A 20,638-nucleotide genomic window follows, 5' to 3' on the forward strand; every position below is an offset into this window, starting at 1 on the left:
GTTTACAAGAGTGATTTTCAGGCTGACATTTGAACAGGACTTTAAACAGAGAGCTGATGAAGTAGAAATGCAGACAAAAGTTGAAAACTATGAGGCCGTGTATAATTCGGTATTGCTGAAGCATAAACCTGTAGCACTTTGATGTGTTGGGGAGAAAAAAAATCTTCCTTTCTCTGGGTTTCTGAATCTTTATTAGCATTAACCGAGCACTTAGTATCTTCAGAGTGTTATACTAGGCCATGATGATGATTGTGATATTTTACCTCATACTATGTGTCAAACACTGTTCTAAGCTCTGGGAAAGTTACAAGATAATCAGATCACGGTCTCTGTCCCACATAGAACTCACAGAGTAAATATGAGGGAGAAGAGGGATTGAATCCCTATTTTACAGGTGAAGTAACCTTGGCCCAGAGAAGTTAATGACTTGCCCAAAGTCACACAACGAGCATGGGGCAATGCTGTGATTAGAACCCAGATCTTCTGACTCCCAGGCCTGTGCTCTTTCCACTAGGCCACACCGCTCCTCTAAGGATCGATACCAATCAATCGGTGATATTTCTTGAATATTACCTGGATGCGGAGCACTGTATCAAACACTTGGGGAAAGTGGAATAGAAGGAGAGCCCGTGTCCCCTGTCTGCGAGGAGTTTAAAATCTAATGAGGGATACGGACCAAGTATTTTTTAAATGATAGGAGCGGGAGGAAGAGCAAGGCTCAGTAGGTAGAAGAGCTAATGAATACAGCAGGGTGAATACTTGAAATGTACAATTGAGTGATACCTAAGTGCTTCCAATGAGTGTAAAAAATGTGCCGAGGGGAGCTGGGTTAAAATAGCTTGGAATGTTGGGAATGAGTTAGAAAACGTGTCTTGGAGGAGAGATTTTAGATGGGCTGTGAGAATGCATTTCTAATAATAATAACAATAATTATGGTATATAACTGCTTACTATGTGCCAAGCACTGTTCTAAGCACTGGGGTACGTGCAAGTTAATCAGGTGGTACATAGTCCCTGTCCCACATGGAGCTCACTCTTAATCCCTATTTTAAAGATGAGGAAACTGAGGCCCAGAGAAGTGAAGTGACTTGCCCAAAGTCATTCAGCAGGCATGTGGAGGAGCTGGGATTAGAACCCCTGACCTTCTGACTCGCGCTATGCCTTGCTGCTTTTGCGTTGGTGTTTGCATGGCCATCCCTGAGACCTGCTGAGGGATTTTTGCGGTTGGCAGGCATTGCCCATGCCCACGTTGACATCACAGCCTGGTCCAAGAAAGCCTAAAATTGGGGGGTGCCAGACACCTGCCCACTGCTGCCTTCATGGTAACTGGCCTTAGACCCAGTGTGGCAGAAGCAGCGTTGTCTAATGAATGGACCACAGACCTGGCACTCGGAAGGTCATGGGTTCTAATCCTGGATCCCGCTCATCTGCTGTGTGACCTTGAGCAATTTACTTCACATCTCTGTGCCTCAGTTCCCTCATCTGGAAAATGGGGATTAAGAATGCGAGCTCTATATGGGACAAAGGGATTGTTGAACCCGATTATATGGTACCTACCCCAGTACTTAGAACAGTGACTCGCACATACTAAGCGCTCAACAAATACCATTATTATTACATGTAATTGATTATTTTGACCGTTGGAGTTGAAAATATTTTAGGCTTTTTCTTCCCTGTTACAGAGTGTTTTTTTTAATTCTGTACTTCCCAAGCATCTAGTACAGTGCAGGGCACCAAGAAGGTGTACAGTAAATGCTGTTAGTATTACTACTGCAACAAAGAGAGTTGGCTAATCAGAAATGGTAATTCCGCAGAAGGAAAGTAATAGCAGTTGGTATCGATAGTGCTCCTTGCCTTTTAGTACATTAAGTGTTTGAGAAGTGCGAAGCAGTCTTCCCCGATGTCAAGGAGCTTCCACTCTAAAGCTCTCTGGGTTGGCACACAACTTTTCTGGAATGGAAATGTCACAAAATCTCTCCCAAACAGAAGTTCTAAACCTAGAAAGGTCAATTTGACTGGCATGACTCCAACAAACTCATATAAAGACCTAATAGATATATAGGTAAATCCAAAGTAGAGGAGGAAATGTTTTAACAGAAGTCTTTGAGGCAACACACTTGACTATCAGTGAGACATAAGCCCTGAAGCCCCTCTTCCTCCGGTTGTATTTTTGAATTGGGCTAGCTTGGTCCAAGACTCCTTCTCCACTTTTCTTTTGTCAAACAGAGGCGGAGGTCCCCAGAAAGGGCCCTCAATGCCACAGGTGGCTGGTCTTGGAGTCCCACATCTTCATTTCCCCACGAACCGGCTAACTTTCCCTTGGCCTGACACCCCTGGCAAGCCTGTAGTCTTCTAAAACGGAGGTGCTCGAGTGGGAATGTAGAAAATTACTTTGCGCTTTTCATGGCTATGTGGTATAAAGAGGCCATAGAAATAGACAATTAACAAGGCAACATCTTTACAAGAGGGCAAAGAAGTATTATGCCAGTGGGAGATATCTTCCTCTAACACGTGTACACACATACAGACACACTCACTCTCCTGGTTGTGAGTGATCGATGCCCCCACTGGGTCCGGCTCCTGCCGAAACTTCACATGTTTTCTAACGAAATCCCTCCTCCCCGGCCTCCCTTAGCAGGGTTCTTCAGGATGAGATGAACGACGCCATCCACCCACGGTCGTGTCTTGTTCGGCTCCTAACCGAAGCGAGCCTCGAACGGGAAAAGGGGAATTCGGAGCTGCCAGCTCCAGGATCTCTGCTATCAGTTCACCAAGAAGGCCCTGGTAGGGACCCGCAGAGCCTCTGGATAAATTGTATTTTCCAAGGGTTAATTAAGCTGTCTTGAGCTTCTGCATGAAGGGGAGCAAACAGTCACTTGCAGCGGTTTCTGAAACCTGCTGTCGACATTACAGTCCCTGCTGCTTTTAGCTGTATCGATCCGATGCCTGACCTGTGAAATCCTTGATGGCTGCTAACACTGGAAGCTTACTGGAGCTTTCCCAGGGAGCTTCAGGACAGCTTGTGTAGTCAAGTACAATTACCTGTCCCTCCAGGAGAGCCAATTAGTTCACAAAGAGCTGGAGCAGAACAAATGTTTTGTGTGTGATTTAGAATCCTAAAAAAAGAGAGAAAGAGAGAGAAAAGGGGGGGGAAGAAAAGCTTTGTTCCCTCTGATTCTTTTGTTCCTAATTTTATGATTATTGTTCGCCACACAGCGGTCCTCTATTTTCTCAGACGTCTCTGAGTGAATTATGAGAAGATGATAAACCAGATTTGCCATTTTTTTTTCTATTTAATAGTGAATCTGCCATGTGCCATTCAAGATCTGATTTTACAACTAATTGTGTGGCCCTAAATTCAGTCTAGCTAAGTCTGGGGTTGTTTCGTGGTCTTGAAAACTTTTCCACTGCAGCACAGGGAATTATATTTGTAGTAAAATAAAGGTTTTGTGTGTGTGTTTTAAAACCAGATTGACAGTCTCCGTCGCCCCTATAAATGCATCAGCAAAGGATGCGAGTTACTGATATCCTTACTACACACCATAACCAAACTCTCAGACTTCTAACAGCTCTAGGATTCTCAGTCCTCTAATGATGATAAAATGCTGCAGGAGCCAGTTTAAAGGCAAATAATACAAATGAAAATCAAAATAAAGGAATGTAAATGTAAGGATCAGGGTTTCCTTTCCACCGTGGGTTGGCATCTGGTGTCTTTCTCGGGTCATAAATCTTACGGCAATGAATATTGTTATATTGATTTGTGTGTGTGTGTTTGTGCAGAGATCAGGTAAAGTTGTGCTGGTGTGAACTCGAGATGGAGGTGGTGATTTTTCGAAGCCCAGAGGCACGTGAGAACCTGTGGCTAGAAATTGGCCACCAGTAAACTGCAAGCTGTGCTGTAAACTCCTTTATTTATTCACACTTATTGAGTGCTTATTCTGTGCAGAGCACTCTGCTAAGTGCTTGGGAGAGTACACTACAACAAACTGACCTATTCCTTGCCCACAACAACGCCTTGAGGTCAGAGACTGTCCACCAACTCCGTTATATCGTACTCTCCCAAGCATTTACTATACTGCTCTTCACGCAGGTGCTGAACAAATTGGTTGATTAACTAAAGAAGAGTTTCCAGGGAGGAAGAATGGTGTAGCGGAAAGAGCATGGAACCGGAAGTTAGGAGATGTGGGTTCTAATCCCAGCTCTGTCACCGGCCTGTAGTGTTGTCTGGATAAGTCACTTAACCTTTTGTGCCTCAATTTCTTTAACTCTGAAATAGGGATAAGATACCCATTCTCCCTACCTCCTAGATTGTCGGGTGCCTGTGTTGCAGAATCTATGCCTAATCTAATGACGAGGATTTAGTGTAGTGCTCGGCACCCAGTAAGCGTTTCATGAATGCCAAATTAATTATTGTGTCCTAATCTTTACTGGCATCATCTCAAATAGCTCTTAGGTCAGAACTTTCATGCATTCAATTTTTCTTTCTTTTAGTCCCAGCAACCCTTAGTTTATATCGTTTCCAATTTGAGACTTTGGTGATGGAAGGTGTGACTTGTCAGTTTCCCAACAGGGCTCTGGGTTTGTTTTTATGATATTTAAGCACTTACTATCTGCCAGGCACTGTACTAAGCGGTAGAGTAGATACAAGCTAATCAGGTTGGATGCAGCCTCTGTCCCACATGGGGCTCACAGTCTCAATCCCCATTTTACAAATGAGGTAATTGAGTCACAGAGAAGTGAAGTGCTCTCCCAAGCTCACACAGCAGGTATGTGGTGGACTTGGATTAGAACCCCAGTCCTTTTGATTCCCAGGCCCACATTCTAACCACTAGACCATGCCGATTCTCTCTATTCATATCCCTCCAGAAATAAATATGTATGTAAAAAAAATCACTCTAGATTGTTCTCCCCCTCTAAGCTGTAAGTTTATTGTGGCAGCAAATGTGTCTGTCAACTCTGTTGTATACTCCTTAGCCCTTAGTACAGTCCTCGGCACAAACTAAGTGCTCAATAAAAACGAGTGATTAGCTATTTTATGGCACTATAGATGAACTCTATATTCCTGAAGAACTCTGAACGTATAGGAGACTCTTTCTGGACTATGTTTTCAAAAGACTGCATTTGAAAATTATCACAGGTAAAAGTTCCAGTAATCTGTGTCTATCACCATTTAAAAAAAGTTGGGGAAAAAATTGAAGGTCAAAATTGATCTTGAATCTAGCCCAGTGCTCCAAAAGGCCTTCCCTGACTAAGCCCTTCTTTTCTCTTCTCCCACTTCCTTCTGCGACACTCTGACTTGCTCCGTTTATTCATCCCCCGTCCCGGCCCCATAGCGCTTATGTCCAAATTTGTAATTTATATTAATGTCTCTTTCCCCCTCTAGATTGTGAGCTCATTGTCGGCAGGGAATGTGTCTGTTTATTGTTGCACTTACTCTCCCAAGTCCCTAATATAGAACTTTGCACACAATAAGCACTCAATAAATATGAATGAATGAAATGCCTAGTACAGAGCTTGGCACATATTAAGACTTAAAATTATTATTGTGGTTAGGATTTTTATCATTATCTACTCAAAGGAACCATCAAAACAGCAACAGCCACCCAAATGAGACACTGTAGACCAAGAAGCTGTGTGGCCTAGTGGAAAGACCACAGACCTGAGAATCAGAGGAAGTGGGTTCTAATCGTGGTTCATTCTCTTATCTATGTGACCTTAGGCAAGTCACTTAACTTTCCTATAGCTTAGTTGCCTCAAGTGGAAAATGGGGATTAAATCCTCTTCCCTTAAATTTTGTGTTCTCCCTGTGTCCAAACTGATGCTTGTATCAGTGCTCTGCACCCAGTAAGTGATCAGTCAATCCCATTGATTGATTTACCCTCGTGCATAATGCAGTGCCTTGCACATAGTAAGTGCTTAAGAAGTACCATTGAAAACAAAAAAAAGTGAAACTTTTATACTAAACCATCAGGCGAATCTGGATGGGAAATACAAAGTTCTTGCTTGCTTTTCCCTGAGACTTTACCAGGGAGGGAAGGTTCTTTCTCAGTAACTCATCTTGAAACTTTTAAACTTTAAAAGGAGGATTTATATGGATGAGGGTTCTCCAGGCCAAGCTTCTCCTGGAATCTTGGGCAGAAATCTTCAAGAATCAAAGTATAGAGAAGTGAGGAATTGGATAGGTTTTTATTGGGAGAAAAAAAATCTTTTAATGTATAGCACATGAACGATCATTCGCATTTTTTTTTTTTTTTGCTGAAGCTTTTGTGGTGAAGACTAACAAGTTGGTGAAAGTCAGAGATGCATTTGGAAAACTTGCCTTCACTGAAGTACCAGCAATAATTTTCTCATTGGAAATTGTTGCCGGACCAGTAAAGGACCTACTTGTGTCTCCAATCAGAGCAGAAAGGGTTCAGTGCAGGAGAGTTCTGAGACACCCCTGAAATGATGATTAAGTGAGTTCTTCAGATCAAGAGCTCGAAGAAAAGAAAGAAGTAGAGCCCGAAGACTCGATGGTGCAGCTGCCCAGATGGGAAAGAGGATAAGCCATCTCTGACTCAAACATGGAGATGGGCAGAAGAATCGGATAAAAGAGATGAAGAACTTGTGTGAGTCTAAATGTTCATTGCTTCATCATCCATTAAGGCACTCGTGGAGGAAGGAACAGAGCCAAATAAATGGAGCCTCTTCACTACAAATGGTCTCATCAAAGCTTCAAGGATCTATATTTCTGCTATTGGTCTGTTGCTGGGTGAAGAATGAGGTCAGAGAAACAGCAAGTCCCGGCCTTAAGTTTACTTCTGAGTTTACCGAGACTTACTTTTCTGGAAGTCTTGCCTTCCGGTCTCATCCATACAGAACTCCAAATCTTGTTCATCATAAGATCTCACGCCTCCTTGCAAAACTATCTGTAATGGTATTGATGGATTCGTCTGGCAGGAACGAGTGACAGACCTCAGTCCAGACACTTCGAGGCCCAGAATCCTCCTGAAGAAATGGCTTATAGTGCTAAGGGCTTGGGCAGTTCCCCTCTCGCCTCCTCCCCCCTCCCCCCTTTTTACTCCTTTCCCCCTCTCCACTTCCTCCCATACCTCCCCTCTCTGGAGATAACTTAATTTTCCAGGATACAATTATAGCAGTAACATTTCAAACTCTATAATAATTCCCATCTTTCTTGGAAAAGATTCCATTCGTGCCCAGAGGATTCCTATTGTGTGACCCAATAATCAGTTCCTGCCTTGACTAATCTAAGGGAAAATACCATATCAATGCTTAGAGTCCATAAATGGATGTGGGACACAGCAAAGAGGAAGTCAATCTATCATAAAGAGATGTTGTGACAACTCTCAAAATGAGCCCAAATGGAGAAGCAATGTTGATTGCCACGAGTGAGGTAAATTGCATCAATTTTAAACCGATAGTTTCTAAAAGAAAGGGGCTTTTTCTACTCTTTCGTGAGGCACGGCAAGGGTGGTAGAGGCAGGGGGAGCTCAGAGGTAATAGTTTTAGGTTCTGAGTAATTCTCCTTAAAAATCCCTGAACAAACATTACACCTGTTTGGCTGCTTAAACATGTAATGAGTTCCATTGGAATATAAGCTCCTTGTAGGCAAGGAACATGTACCAAACATGTAGTAAAGTGTATTGCATTCCATATAGATGTAATAAATACTGTTACTGGTGTTGATTTGTCTTCTACTCAAGTAAGCAACCCCAGTCTGGCACTTGGCAAATAGGAAAAAAAGAGACAGGGGCACATAGAGTGGACACTCTAGGAATAACGGGGTAATGGGGAAATTGGTGCTTTCTTGTTCCAAGCCGACACTAACAGAGTAAATGAGAAGGCCGTTGGCATTCTCCTTGACATTCTCTCTCAGTCAACAGGCACAGTCAGTCTGTCAACCAAATCCGGTCAGTTTTGCTTTCTCAACATCTCTTAGAAGGTTACAGGCCAGGAATGGGTATTCTCTAAGCTATGATTGGATTACACTCATCCCTGGGGCCTCTAGCTGATCTTCCTTCACCCAGTTGAAGGGGTTCGTTCATGGCCAGGTTGTAAGACATTGTTTCCGATGGGTTACCCCCCCTAACATGAGCCTCGTTCTTAGGTCGGTCCTCGGCCACGTCCTACCTGCGGCTTGGAACTTCCTCCTCCTTCCTTTCTGACAGACGGCTTCCCCAGCTCACCCCTCCCTTCCCTGTTGAAGTTCTCCCTTCTGGGTCACCTGTTGATTTTGGGTCTGTTCCTTTTTTATGCTCTTTGTTAAACCTTATTATGTGCCAGGCACTCTAGTAAGTACTGGGGCAGATACAGGCCAATCGAGTTGGACCCAGTCCCCGTCCCACATAGGACTCGCCGTCTTTATCCCCCATTTTGCGAATGAGGTCACTGAGGCATGATCCGACTACACCTACGTACATATCCATCTGTATTTTTTTTTAATACCTGACTCCTCTAAACTGTAAGATCCCTTGTGGGCAGGGATTATCTATACTTACTCCTTTGTATTTTACTCTCCCAAGGGTTTAGATCACTGCTCTACATGCTGTAACTGATTAATGTATTGCTGATTGATTGGCTCCAACTCTTGCCTGCTGTATGATCTTGGGCAAATCACTTGACTTTCTTTGTGATTTGGTTTCCTCCTCTGTAAAATGGGGATAAAGTACCTGTTCTCCTTCCCCATTATACTGTGAGCTCTGTGCGGGACAGAGATTGTGTCCGATTATTATTATTATTATTGTGGTTTTTGTTGAGTGCTTACTATCTGCCAAGCACTGTTCTAAGTGCTGGGGTAGATACAAGGTAATCAGGTTGTCCCACTTGGGACTCAGTTTTAATCCCCATTTTACAGATGAGGTAATTGAGGCACAGAGAAGTTAAGCGGCTTGCCCAAGGTCACACAGCATACAAGTCCTCTGACTTCCAAGCCCGTGCTCTTTCCACTGAGCCACGCTGATCTGATCGGACTGTACTTAGGGCGACGCTTGGCCCAGCGTTTGACACGTAGTAAGAGCTTAAGTACCACGGATATTGTTATCTTTGTGGAAAATTTGCCAGGGAATCCAACAGGGAGGAACTGTCCAATATGGCTGACTCGATTATAGTCGACCGAATCCGTACTCCTTTAGATTTGAGCGGCATCCTCAACTCTAATAGGGACCGACCGGAGGAAAGCGTGGATTACGTAATCGGAGTTCAGTCGGGTTAGAGGTATGATATGGATTGTGTTTCTACCCCGAGGTGCAGTCACTGCCTTCTCTAATACTATCTGGGTTGAACTCTGAGTTATTGAATTATTTATAGAGGAAATCCACTAACTCTGAGTGGCATCACAACCCCGGGGATTAGTGATTAATAAATAAAAGCATTTCGTCTGTTGTCAGTGACCTGTGCCCTTCCTTGCTGAGTATCATGCTGGGCCTCGAGAGGACGGAGATAGGGGGCCCGGCACCCAGAGCAGTGCTCTGTTGATGTCGGGCCACGGAGCTCCACTGCTATCATACGCTTTGCCTAGCAGAAAAAGCACATTATGATAAATACTTTGTACCCTAATTGAACGGGAGCGTCCTGTCCGTCGAGCTCCAAAGTAATGACTGGAGGGTTTGTTGCTGGTCTGCAGCAGCTTGTTTGTGGTTTTCCCGAGGTATTTTCTGGGAGCAAATGCGCTTTGATTTTTAGGACCTCTCTGCTTCCTCTCCCCCTCAGTGATGCTGAAGAAACAGAGATAAAAGTGGACAGTGGAACTGGTGCTTCTCAACTGACTGGGGAAATAGCACATCTTTGACCAAAGTCTTGTGACACCAGGGGACTTATCCGAATTATTATTGTAGTTATTATATTTAAGTGCTTACTATGTGCCAGACACTGTATTAAGCACTGGGGAGGATACAAGCAAATCAAGTTGAACAAATTCCCTGTCCCCTGTGGAACTCAACCTCAACCCCCATTTTACAGATAAGGTAACTGAGGCACAGAAAAGAGAAGTGACTTGCCCAAGGTCCCACAGCGGAGAAATGGCGGAGCTGGGATTAGAACCCATGACCTTCTGACTCCCAGGCCTGTGCTCTACCCAATTACACCATGTTGAGAATGGAGAACTTCCACCCCTGCCCGAATTCGTGTTTTCACTACGTGTTTTGGCTAGAATGCGATGGCAGAATTAGGGAATGTAGTTCCCTGTGCGGTCGTAGAACAGCACCAAATCAGAAACGGTTGCGTGCCTGCACAAACACTGGTCCCGCACCACCACTGCAAGGTTTTCCTTCACTGGGGTCCGTTAGGAACCCAACTCCGAAATACCATAGGAGAAGTGGATATATTTTAAAAAATCGTAGTTTTAAACCCCTGCCTCCTTGAATTCAAATTGGCACCAGATTCTGAGCTCCCTTTACATAATAACACAAACCAAATTAAACTTCATTATGGTTTCCATTTTTTGTCAGTTAAAATGTTCTTTTGCTACACTGTTAATTAACAGACCCAATTATGTAGCACCAAGATCAAAGGTTTGGCAGATATGCCATTCACATTTATCAGCAGTTATCAGTCACCGCATCTAATATCTTCTTTGGGTTAGTTTTAAGGTTCTTTGATTTTTATCAAAACTAATAATTTTGCTTTGCCGATCTCCCCTTGCATATTCTAATTTGTTGATTAAAATACATTTTCTTTCCTGATCTGTTCTTCACCTCAGTTCATCGATTTATTTTAAAATAGCTCTTTCAATTATTCAATATAATTTCTCTTCCCTCCAGCCCAAGCGGAAGTCCTCAGTCATGATCGGGCGCAGTAGGGATGCGCTAATCAGGGTGTGCTGTTTCTTATTGACTTTCTGCGGTGTCGTTTTGATTTAGGAAACTGAGGCTGGAGTCTGGCTCACACTGGACGATTTTTGTTCAGGCTGTCTCATCTCTGAAGTCCATGTTGAACATGTTGTTCAGGAACAAGTCATTCTAGTCAGGCAGCCTAATGGAAGGAGCACAGGGTTGGGAGACCTGGGTTCTCCCACCGGCCTACTGGGTGTCCTTGGGCAAGTCCCTCAACCTCTCTGGGTCCCATTTGCCTCATCTTTAGAATGAGGGTAAGACTTGCTCTCCCTTCCCATCTTATTTGGTGAGTCCCAAGTGGGACAGAGACTGTGACCGATCTCTCTCGTTCCTGTCCCAGGGCTTGACTCAGTGTACCTGCTATTGAGTAAATTCTGAGCATCAATCCCTGATATTTATCGAGCACTTATGGTGTACAGAGTACTGCACTAAGCACCTTAATAAGTAATAATCATAATTATGGTATTTGTTAAATGTTTACTATGTGCCAAGTACTGTATTAAGCGCTGGGGTGGATACAAGCAAATCAGGACGGACACAGTCCCTGTCCCACGTGGGGCTCACAGTCTCGATCCCCATTTTGCAGATGAGGTAACTGGGGCACAGAGAAGTGAAGTGACTTTCCCAGGGTTACACGGCAGACAAGTGGTGGATCTGGGATTAGAATGATGTTGGAATTTGTTAAGCGCTTACTCTGTGCAGAGCACTGTTCTAAATGCTGGGATAGATAAAGGGTAATCAGGTTGTCCCATGTGAGGCTCACGGTTAATCCCCATTTTACAGTAACTGAGGCACAGAGAAGTGAAGTGACTTGCCCACAGTCACACAGCTGACAAGTGGCAGAGCTGGGATTCAAACCCATGACCTTCCGACTCCGAGGCCCATGCTCAATCCACTACACCATGCTGCTTCCCGTTACAATAGAGTTGGTAAATGGAGACGCAGTGAGGGCTCATTCATTCATTCAATTATATTTATTGAGCGCTTACTATGTGCAGAACACTGTACTAAGAACTTGGAATGTATAATTCGCTAACAGATAGAAACAATCCCTGCCCAATAACGGGCTCACAGTCTAAAGGGGGGAGTCAGACAGCAAAGCAAAAGAGAATAAAATAAAACAAGTAGTCTGGCGTAGATATCATCAAGATAAATAGAATCATAGATATATACACATGATTAACAAAATAGAGAAATAATATATACAAATGTGCACAGTGCTGTGGGGAAGGGAAGGGGGAAGAGCAGAGGGCTTGGGAGTCAGAGGTCATAAATTTTAATCCCGGCTCCGCCACTTGTCAGCTGTGTAACTTTGGGCAAGTCACTTTACTTCTCTGTGCCTGTCACCTCCTCATCTGTAAAATGGGGATTAAGACGATGAGCCCGACGTGGGCTCATTATTTTTCAGTCATTATTATTATTACAATTAGTAACAACATTAATACTACTAAGTAGGGCAGCCTAGCGGAAAGAGCATGGGCCAGGGAATAAGAGGACCTGGATTCTAATCCTGCCTCTGCCACTTGTCTGCTGTGACCTTGCGCAAGTCGCTTCACTTCTCTGTGCCTCAGTTCCCTCGTCTGCAAAATGGGGATTCGATACTAGTTCTCTCTCTTACTCAGACTGTAAGGCCCAAGTAAGATCTTGTACCTACCCCAGTGCTTGAAACGATGTTTGCCACATAATAGGTTCTTAGGAAAGACCACTTATCATTAATATTACTAATGATTATTCTTAGTATTATTATGTGACGCTCCTCCGGGGAAGGGTTAATGTTAGTCCAAGCATGGAGCAGGAGAGCTGGCTGCGACTCTTGATCAATTTCTGGGATTGTGCTGTTGGCTTGACGATGTCTCAGGGTCTCCCAAGAGTGTCGTCGTTCCCGGTGGCGAAAGAGTGCTCCGGGGGCCTGAAAGGGTTAATCTGACTTCCACGGACACCTGATCCAAATCAGGGAGCCGCCTAGGGACAAGATGACCCCACCCGATGCTTCTCAACTCCTCAGTTTGACCATTTAAACTCCCCCGTCGCCCATTTTTCCATCGGGGGGAGGTCATTGCATAATGTGGAACAACCCCATTACCTTGGGATGAGCTCTCATCCCCATTCACTCGTTTGACTTTCAATTTCCACAGTCTGCGGCCAATTAACATGAAAATATTGCCATCCGATGACGTGGAGAACCTCTCGAGGGGAGGTCAGACCGTACCCCGGCCGACTCGGATCAAGGAGGGTTGACCGCCCCCCAAACCATCCCCCAGCCAAAAAAAAAAACGCCGGGCGAAATCACCCGAAAGAAGGCCGATGAGCCGCTGATAGGGTAAGGTGGCACGATTCCCTATAATGCTAATATCACTGATGATGTTAACAGCAATGCCGAGATAAATCATTTTTGCAATTATTTATATTACCTTGTAAAAATCTATTGTGCTGCTTTTGCATGCAATCGCCGGCTCCACAAGTGCAGTGGGACACTTAGGTGAATCTATAAAACTTTATACCGGCACATCAAATTAACCTTGCACTGCCGTACTTCAGGGAAGACACGTGCTTTGCATTGAGCGATAACCCTCTTGGGGTTGGGAACAGAACCAGATCAGGCCGGGAACTTCCTGGGACACTGCGTCTCTCTCTTCGCGGTCACAAGCTTGAATCTCGCGAGTAGATGAGCTTTAAACGGAGGACAATCCTCCCTGTTTCCCCTTCTTCTTCCTTTTCTTCCGGAAGATGACGTTGACGGTGGATCTTCCGAAACCCTGGGATCATTGAGATTCCATATGTTGAGGCAAAACACTGTACAGAATGTATCGTACTCTTCCCAAGTGCTTAGTACATTTTGTGACTTTGGACATTTGCTATACGCTCCACCTCCAACCCCACAGTACTTATGTACAAATCTCTAAGTTATATATTTTAAACTGTTTACTCATATTAATGTCTGTCCCTTTAGATTGCAAGCTCATTATGGACAAGGAACATGTCTGCTAATTCTGTTGCGTTGTACTCTCCCAAGCTCATAGTACGGTGCTCCTCACACAATAAATGCTCAGTAACTATGACTGTTTGCAAGAATTTGAGGATTGGAGGTTAAGTCCTCATCACTGGTCTAAGGGAGCCCAGTATGGTACAGGAAAAAATTTCAACATTTTCCCCATTATCTACCAGTTGCACCTTCCACTTTTGATCACATATCCAGTTACTCTTCTAGATTCAGGATGATGGTGTCATTGGAAATGTGAGGAGTTGTCTTGGAGCTGCTATTATTTTTAATAATAATGGTATTTGTTAAGCACTTACTGTGTGCCCACCGCTCTACTCTTCATTCATTCAAGCCCTGGCGTAGATAAAAGATAATGAGGTTGGACACAGCCCCCGTCCCCATAGTCTAAGTAGGAGGGAGTATGATTTAGTCCCCATTTTACAGATGAGGAAACTAAGGCATAGATAAGTGAAGTGATTTGCCCAGGGTCACCCAGCTGACAAGTGGCAGAGTTGGGGTTAGAACCCAGTCCTCTGACTCCCAGCACGGGGCTCTTTCCTCTAGGCCTTGCTGCTTGCACGGACAGATAATAATCATCAAAATAATAATGAATTGTGCTATTTCTAAAGCACTATGTACCAAACACTATGGTAAGTTGTGGGGTACATAGGGGAGCCACAGACCAGAAACAGTCTCTGTCCCACAGTTTGGATAGGAGGGAGAATAGATATCGAATCCCCATTTTACGGATGAGGAAACTGAAGCACAGAGAATTTCAGTGACTTACCCAAGGTCAGGCAGGGATTAGAACCCAGGTTCGCTGGTTCCTAGGCTCATACTATTGCCACTAAGCCACGGCACCGGGCCAGGTGCGTGAATATTACCCCCCCCCCCCCCGTTGCCTTCTCCTGGGTATTGCCAACTCATCCAACACCAAGCATTCCGCTGCCTCGTTACCGGGTGACCCGGTTTCGTTTCTAGTGGTCTTGGAAAGAAGGATTTCACACATTCTGAAGGCTCAACTAAAAGCTGTGCATTGTCCTTGAAACGCTGGAGATTTTAATTGTTTGAAATACCCATCTAGAAATGATCCTACCGAAAGTGAGTTTGATTTTTTTTTTTTTTCCCTTTTCTGTGCAAGCCACATATTTTATGGCCAAAAGAAAAAAAATCCTCAGCATTGTCAGAAGTGCCATGTTCCACTTTATGAACCCTGAAGTAATGGATTTGCAAGAGGTATATGCAGAAGTCTGTTATTGACTGTGAAGACATTCTGTATGGATTGACTGTGAACTGAAGGATCATTTTCCCTCTCATCCTGGCACCTAGGTAATATTAAATCTGAACCTTTGATTTGATTGATACATCTCAGCAGCAGGACATTTAGACATTTATGTCATAAAACCAAAATGAAATATTTTATATCACTGAACATGACAGCACCATGTACAGTAGTTAAAATCAAATGAGGTTAGCATCAATTCTGCAGTTACTAAAACTCCCCCGGAAAAATGCCTCCTTTTATTTCGTTTGTTTTTAAGATGATATTTTACAGAAAACATCATAAAGTTTACCTAAAGAAGTTGGGAGGCTTTAGATGAGCCCCCTCCCCCGGCAACAAAGTAGAGGCCCACACAGGTTCAAAGCAGGTAATCGCAAAGTGCAGCACACATCGTGACTGGTTTTGCATGCCCCGCTGCGTAATTGGGGAGGGCGACGATCTGATTGTGCCTCTGTCTGCATAATTTTTATGCCCGAATTAGGAGCTCTGGAAATTGTAATGTCAATGTACCGTTTAATCCTGTGTGCATCCACATTAAGCCCAGAAGACATTTGAAGTTTGACAGTTTGTAAAAGTAATTCACTTCTATTTGTAAAGAAACAAAACAGTTAAAAAGGTCTTCTGATTTGTCTCTCTCCTCGCCTTGACACATTTTTCCCTTTAGTGGCAACTTGATTTGATGATTTGTTTGACTTGGTGCCTATCACAGCCTGGTGGTACCCAAGCATCTGGGGAATGAATGGGCCTCGCTGCCCCTCCCAAACGCGTTTGAAGCAGACGAGCGTATTTAATGGTAGTGCCCGCGTCTTATGGGATGGAAAATAAGGGAAGCGGTGTGGTCTAATGGAAAGAGCCTGGGAGTTAGAGGACCTGGGTTCTAATCCTAGGTCTGCCACTTGCCTGCTGTGTGACCTCGGGCAAGTCTCCTAACTGTTCTGTGACTCAGTTTTCTCATCCATAAAATGAGGATTCAATAGTTCTTCTCTCTCCTACTTTGACTGTGGGACAGGGACTGCATCTGACCCGATTATCTTGTGCCTGTCAGAGCCCAGGAGTAGGAAGGATCCATTTTCTAATCCCGGCTCTGCCCTTTGTCTCTTGTGTGACTTTGGGCAAGTCACTTTACTTCACTGGGCCTCAGTTACCACATCTGTAAAATGGAGATTAAGACTGTGAACCTGTGCAGGACATGGACTGTGCCCAACTTGATTAGCTTGTATCTCCCCCAACACTTAGCACAGTACCTGGTATTCAGTAAGTGCTTAAAAATACCATAGCAAGCACCTAACAGAAATCATGATTATCATTATTATTATTATTATATTTCAGGGAAAATTTCAAGAAATATTCCCTTTACTTACCCCGGAACACTCAAAGATTCTCTAGGGGAAAGGGAGAATGCAGCTAACAAAAATTTACAATCTCTACCAGTGTGAGGCAAAAAGGACGATTGGTGGCCAGTCGAAAGGTAAAGCAAACAGCAATAATATACATTTAACATGCACATAATTATTGTTATCTTTTACCCAAAGACTATGTGAATAACATTCCTTCCCTAGGGTGAGCTGTTAAAATAAGTCAGGGCATTAGGCCTGAAGAGCTAAACAATTGATAGATTGACAGGTCACTCTTAACTCATCTAATCAATATGGACAAATGTGTCAGGATGGCGATTTGAGACGTGACTTTATAAGAAGATTGAGGCTCCTCTTTCCTACCCGAATATACACGTATGTGTCTAGAGCGAGGTTTAAAACAAACCATTCTCAAGAATGACAAAAAGGCTGAGTTCAAGGAAAACCCAGTAGGTGTCCATTTGGGTCTCCACATGCCCCTAGACTTTCATTCATTCATTCAATAGTATTTATTGAGCGCTTACTATGTGCAGAGCACTGTACTAAGCGCTTGGGATGAACAAGTCGGCAACAGATAGAGACGGTCCCCGCCGTCTGACGGGCTTACGGTCTGATCGGGGGAGACGGACAGACGAGAACGATGGCGATAAATAGAGTCGAGGGGAAGAACATCTCGTAAAAACAATGGCAACTAAATAGAATCGAGGCGATGTACGATTCATTAACAAAATAAATAGGGTAATGGAAATATATACAGTTGAGCGGACGAGTACAGTGCTGTGGGGATGGGAAGGGAGAGGTGGAGGAGCAGAGGGAAAAGAGGAAAAAGAGGGTTTTTAGCTGCGGAGAGGTAAAGGGGGGGTGGCAGAGGGAGTAGAGGGAGAAGAGGAGCTCAGTCTGGGAAGGCCTCTTGGAGGAGGTGAGTTTTAAGTAGGGTTTTGAAGAGGGCAAGAGAATCAGTTTGGCGGAGGTGAGGAGGGAGGGCGTTCCGGGACCGCGGGAGGACGTGGCCCGGGGGTCGACGGCGGGATGGGCGAGACCGAGGGACGGCAAGGAGGTGGGCGGCGGAGGAGCGGAGCGTGCGGGGTGGGTGGTAGAAAGAGAGAAGGGAGGAGAGGTAGGAAGGGGCAAGGTGATGGAGAGCCTCGAAGCCTAGAGTGAGGAGTTTCTGTTCAGAGCGGAGGTCGATAGGCAACCACTGGAGTTGTTTAAGAAGGGGAGTGACATGCCCAGATCGTTTCTGCGGGAAGATGAGCCGGGCAGCGGAGTGAAGAATAGACCGGAGCGGGGCGAGAGAGGAGGAAGGGAGGTCAGAGAGAAGGCTGACACGGTAGTCTAGCCGGGATATAACGAGAGCCCGTAGCAGTAAGGTAGCCGTCTGGGTGGAGAGGAAAGGGCGGATCTTGGCGATATTGTAGAGGTGAAACTGGCAGGTCTCTGTAACGGATAGGATGTGTGGGGTGAACGAGAGAGACGAGTCAAGGATGACACCGAGATTGCGGGCCCGAGAGACGGGAAGGATGGTCGTGCCATCCACGGTGATAGAGAAGTCTGGGAGAGGACCGGGTTCGGGAGGGAAGATGAGGAGCTCAATCTCGCTCATGTCGAGTTTTAGGTGGCGGGCCGACATCCAGGTGGAGACGTCCCGGAGGCGGGAGGAGATGCGAGCCCGAAGGGAGGGGGAGAGGACGGGGCGGAGATGGAGATCTGCGTGTCATCTGCGTAGAGATGGTAGTCAAAGCCGTGAGAGCGGATGAGTTCACCGAGGGAGTGAGTGTAAATGGAGAACAGAAGAGGGCCAAGAACTGACCCTTGAGGAACTCCAACAGTTAAAGGATGGGAGGGGGAGGAGGCGCCAGCGAAGGAGACCGAGAATGACTCTCCTGGCAAATGAAGGACTGAAGAGTTTTAAGTCTGTATACCTACTGTCTTTATTGTACTCTCCCAAGTGCTTAGTACACTGCTCTGCACACAGGCATTCAGTGAATACCATTGATTAATCAATATTTGAGTGTTGTGTGCAGAGCGTGTTGATGAATTCAAGTGGAACAGTTTATATGTGTTGCCATTTTCCTGGGGAGCAACAGGTAAAAGTGGTATTAATTCATTTAGTCGTATTTACTGAGCGCTTAGTGTGCAGGGCACTATTCTAAGTGTGTGGGAGAGTACAATATAACTATAAACAGACACATTCACTGCTCACAATGAGCTTTAGCCTGGGCTCCTGAAAGCACCATCTGGTTAAGTAACCCCTCCTCCTGGGAATGGTTAGATCCCGTTAGGTCTCAGTTCTCCTATCAAGCTAAGGGGGATGAGGCAGTGTTGTCTAGTTTATAGAGCTCCAAGCCCAGGAGTCAGAAGGATCCATGTTCTAATCCAGGCTCTGCCGCTTGTCTGTTGTGTGACTTTGGGCAAGTAACTTCATTCCTCTGGGCCTCAGTTACCTCATCTGTAAAAATGGAGATTAAGACTGTGAGCCCTGGGCAGGACATGGACTGTGTCTAACTTGATTAGCTCCCCCAGCACTTAGCACAGTGCCTGGTACATAGGGCTTAACAAATATCGTAAAAAAAGAAAAAGTCTTCCAGGATTCTGACAGCCCAATCTAACATGGCTTGGTTTAGTGGCCAAACTTCTGAGATATGAATTTCAGCTTGCCTCTGACTTGGCCGATGGGGTGCCTTTTTAATCTGGATTAAAGCTTTATGAATCAATAACCCCCCTGAGATGGAAGATTTTTGGACAGTGGTCCCTTGGAATTTGTTCTCTCAGCAGCCTGGATACCCTGAGGATTCATTCATTTATTCAGCTGTATTTATTGAGTGCTTACTGTGTGCAGAGCACTGTACTAAGTGCTTGGGAGAGCACAACAATAAACAGATACACTCCCTGGTGGTCTGGTGGAAACAGCACTGCTCTGGGAATCAGCACGCCCCCCGATTATTCCCAGTTCTGCTTCTGTCTGGCTAATGGGACTGAGGCATTGTGGCCTAGTGGAAAACATATGGAACTAGGACTCAAACTTGGGTTGAAGTCCTGGCTTTGTCACCTGCTGTGTGACCCTGGTCAAGTCACTTAACTTCTATTTGTTTCCGCATCTATAAAATGCGGCGTATTTTCCCTCCCTGTTAGGTGTGATCCCTGGACGGGACAGGGACGTTTTGACCCGATTACCTTGTCTGTAAGCTCACTGTGGGCAGAGGATATGTCTGTTTATTGTTATATTCTACTCTCCCAAGAGTTTTGTATAGTGTACTGCACACAGTAAGCGCTCAATAACTATAACTGAATGAATAAGTGCGTATGACCCTCGGGCCGTATTGTCCTGGGTCTATATGGGTTCAAACTGCAGGGAGGAAGAAAAATGAGTAGAAACGCTCAACTGGGTGCAGACTACAACTTCAGAAACACCAGAATTTGGAAAGGGGATCCAGTCATCTATCCCATTTTCTGTTCCCACAGGCTCTGGGTGAGAATCGAGCTAAACTCATTTCCTTCCAGTTCAATAAATAAAGTTAAAGGGGAATGAATTTGTACGACCGAGGAGTCCTTCCAGATCTGAAATTAGGAACCAGGCATAACCAAGCCTTAACTTCCTTATGTGGCAGGGGAAGAGAGAGATAGTGTGTGTGTGTGTGTGTGTGTGTGTGTGTTTTGGGGGTAGGGGTGGTCTTGCCCCGAAACCTGCATGAAAACCCATTTACTGTATTTTCCGGTCTGCTCACTGCTCCAGATGAAGACTGTGAATCGGGATCCAGTTCTTTCTTCTGAACCAAATCCATTCACTGTACTGAGCCCCTCTCGCCTTCGCCAGCCTCCCGAAAACTCTGTTTTGGGTTAATTGCGTTTTATTGTGTATAAGCCATTTGGATGAGGTACCAAAAACAAGATTTTGAGTTTATCGAGGATACTAAAACTGGAGGCAGAGCAAATAATGAGGAACAAAACAATCAGACTCAAAAGGGTTTGGATTGTATAAGTAATTGGATCAGCAGATGGCAAGTGCAGTTCAGTACAGGAAAATGTAAAATAGTCTGGGAGCAAAGAAACAAGCGAGAGAATGTGAGCTAAATGGAACAATCATCCAGAACGATGACCAGGAAATGGAGAGGAGGGGTTATTATAGCAACAGCAACAAAAATCATGGAAATTCTTAGCTTACCATGTGGCCCGGTGCCACTCTGAAATGGGA

The 20,638-nt window shown here is 44.8% G+C and overlaps 1 long non-coding RNA gene across 2 annotated transcripts in view; it reads left to right on the top strand.

Moving 5' to 3' along the window:
- Nucleotides 1–15,686, top strand: part of LOC114814177 — a 33,291-nt gene extending 17,605 nt beyond the window's left edge. The window contains exons 2-3 of one of the 2 annotated variants that reach the window (XR_003761926.2): nt 12,965–13,149; nt 14,951–15,686. This is a non-coding gene — a long non-coding RNA (uncharacterized LOC114814177). Of the gene's footprint in view, nt 1–6,261; nt 7,682–12,964; nt 13,150–14,950 lie in introns of those variants that run through there. The other variant, XR_003761925.1, reaches the window with a different exon arrangement.
- Nucleotides 15,687–20,638: the final 4,952 nt, after the last annotated feature.

Source organism: Ornithorhynchus anatinus, chromosome 9, assembly GCF_004115215.2.
Source record: "Ornithorhynchus anatinus isolate Pmale09 chromosome 9, mOrnAna1.pri.v4, whole genome shotgun sequence".
Lineage (NCBI taxonomy): Eukaryota > Metazoa > Chordata > Mammalia > Monotremata > Ornithorhynchidae > Ornithorhynchus > Ornithorhynchus anatinus.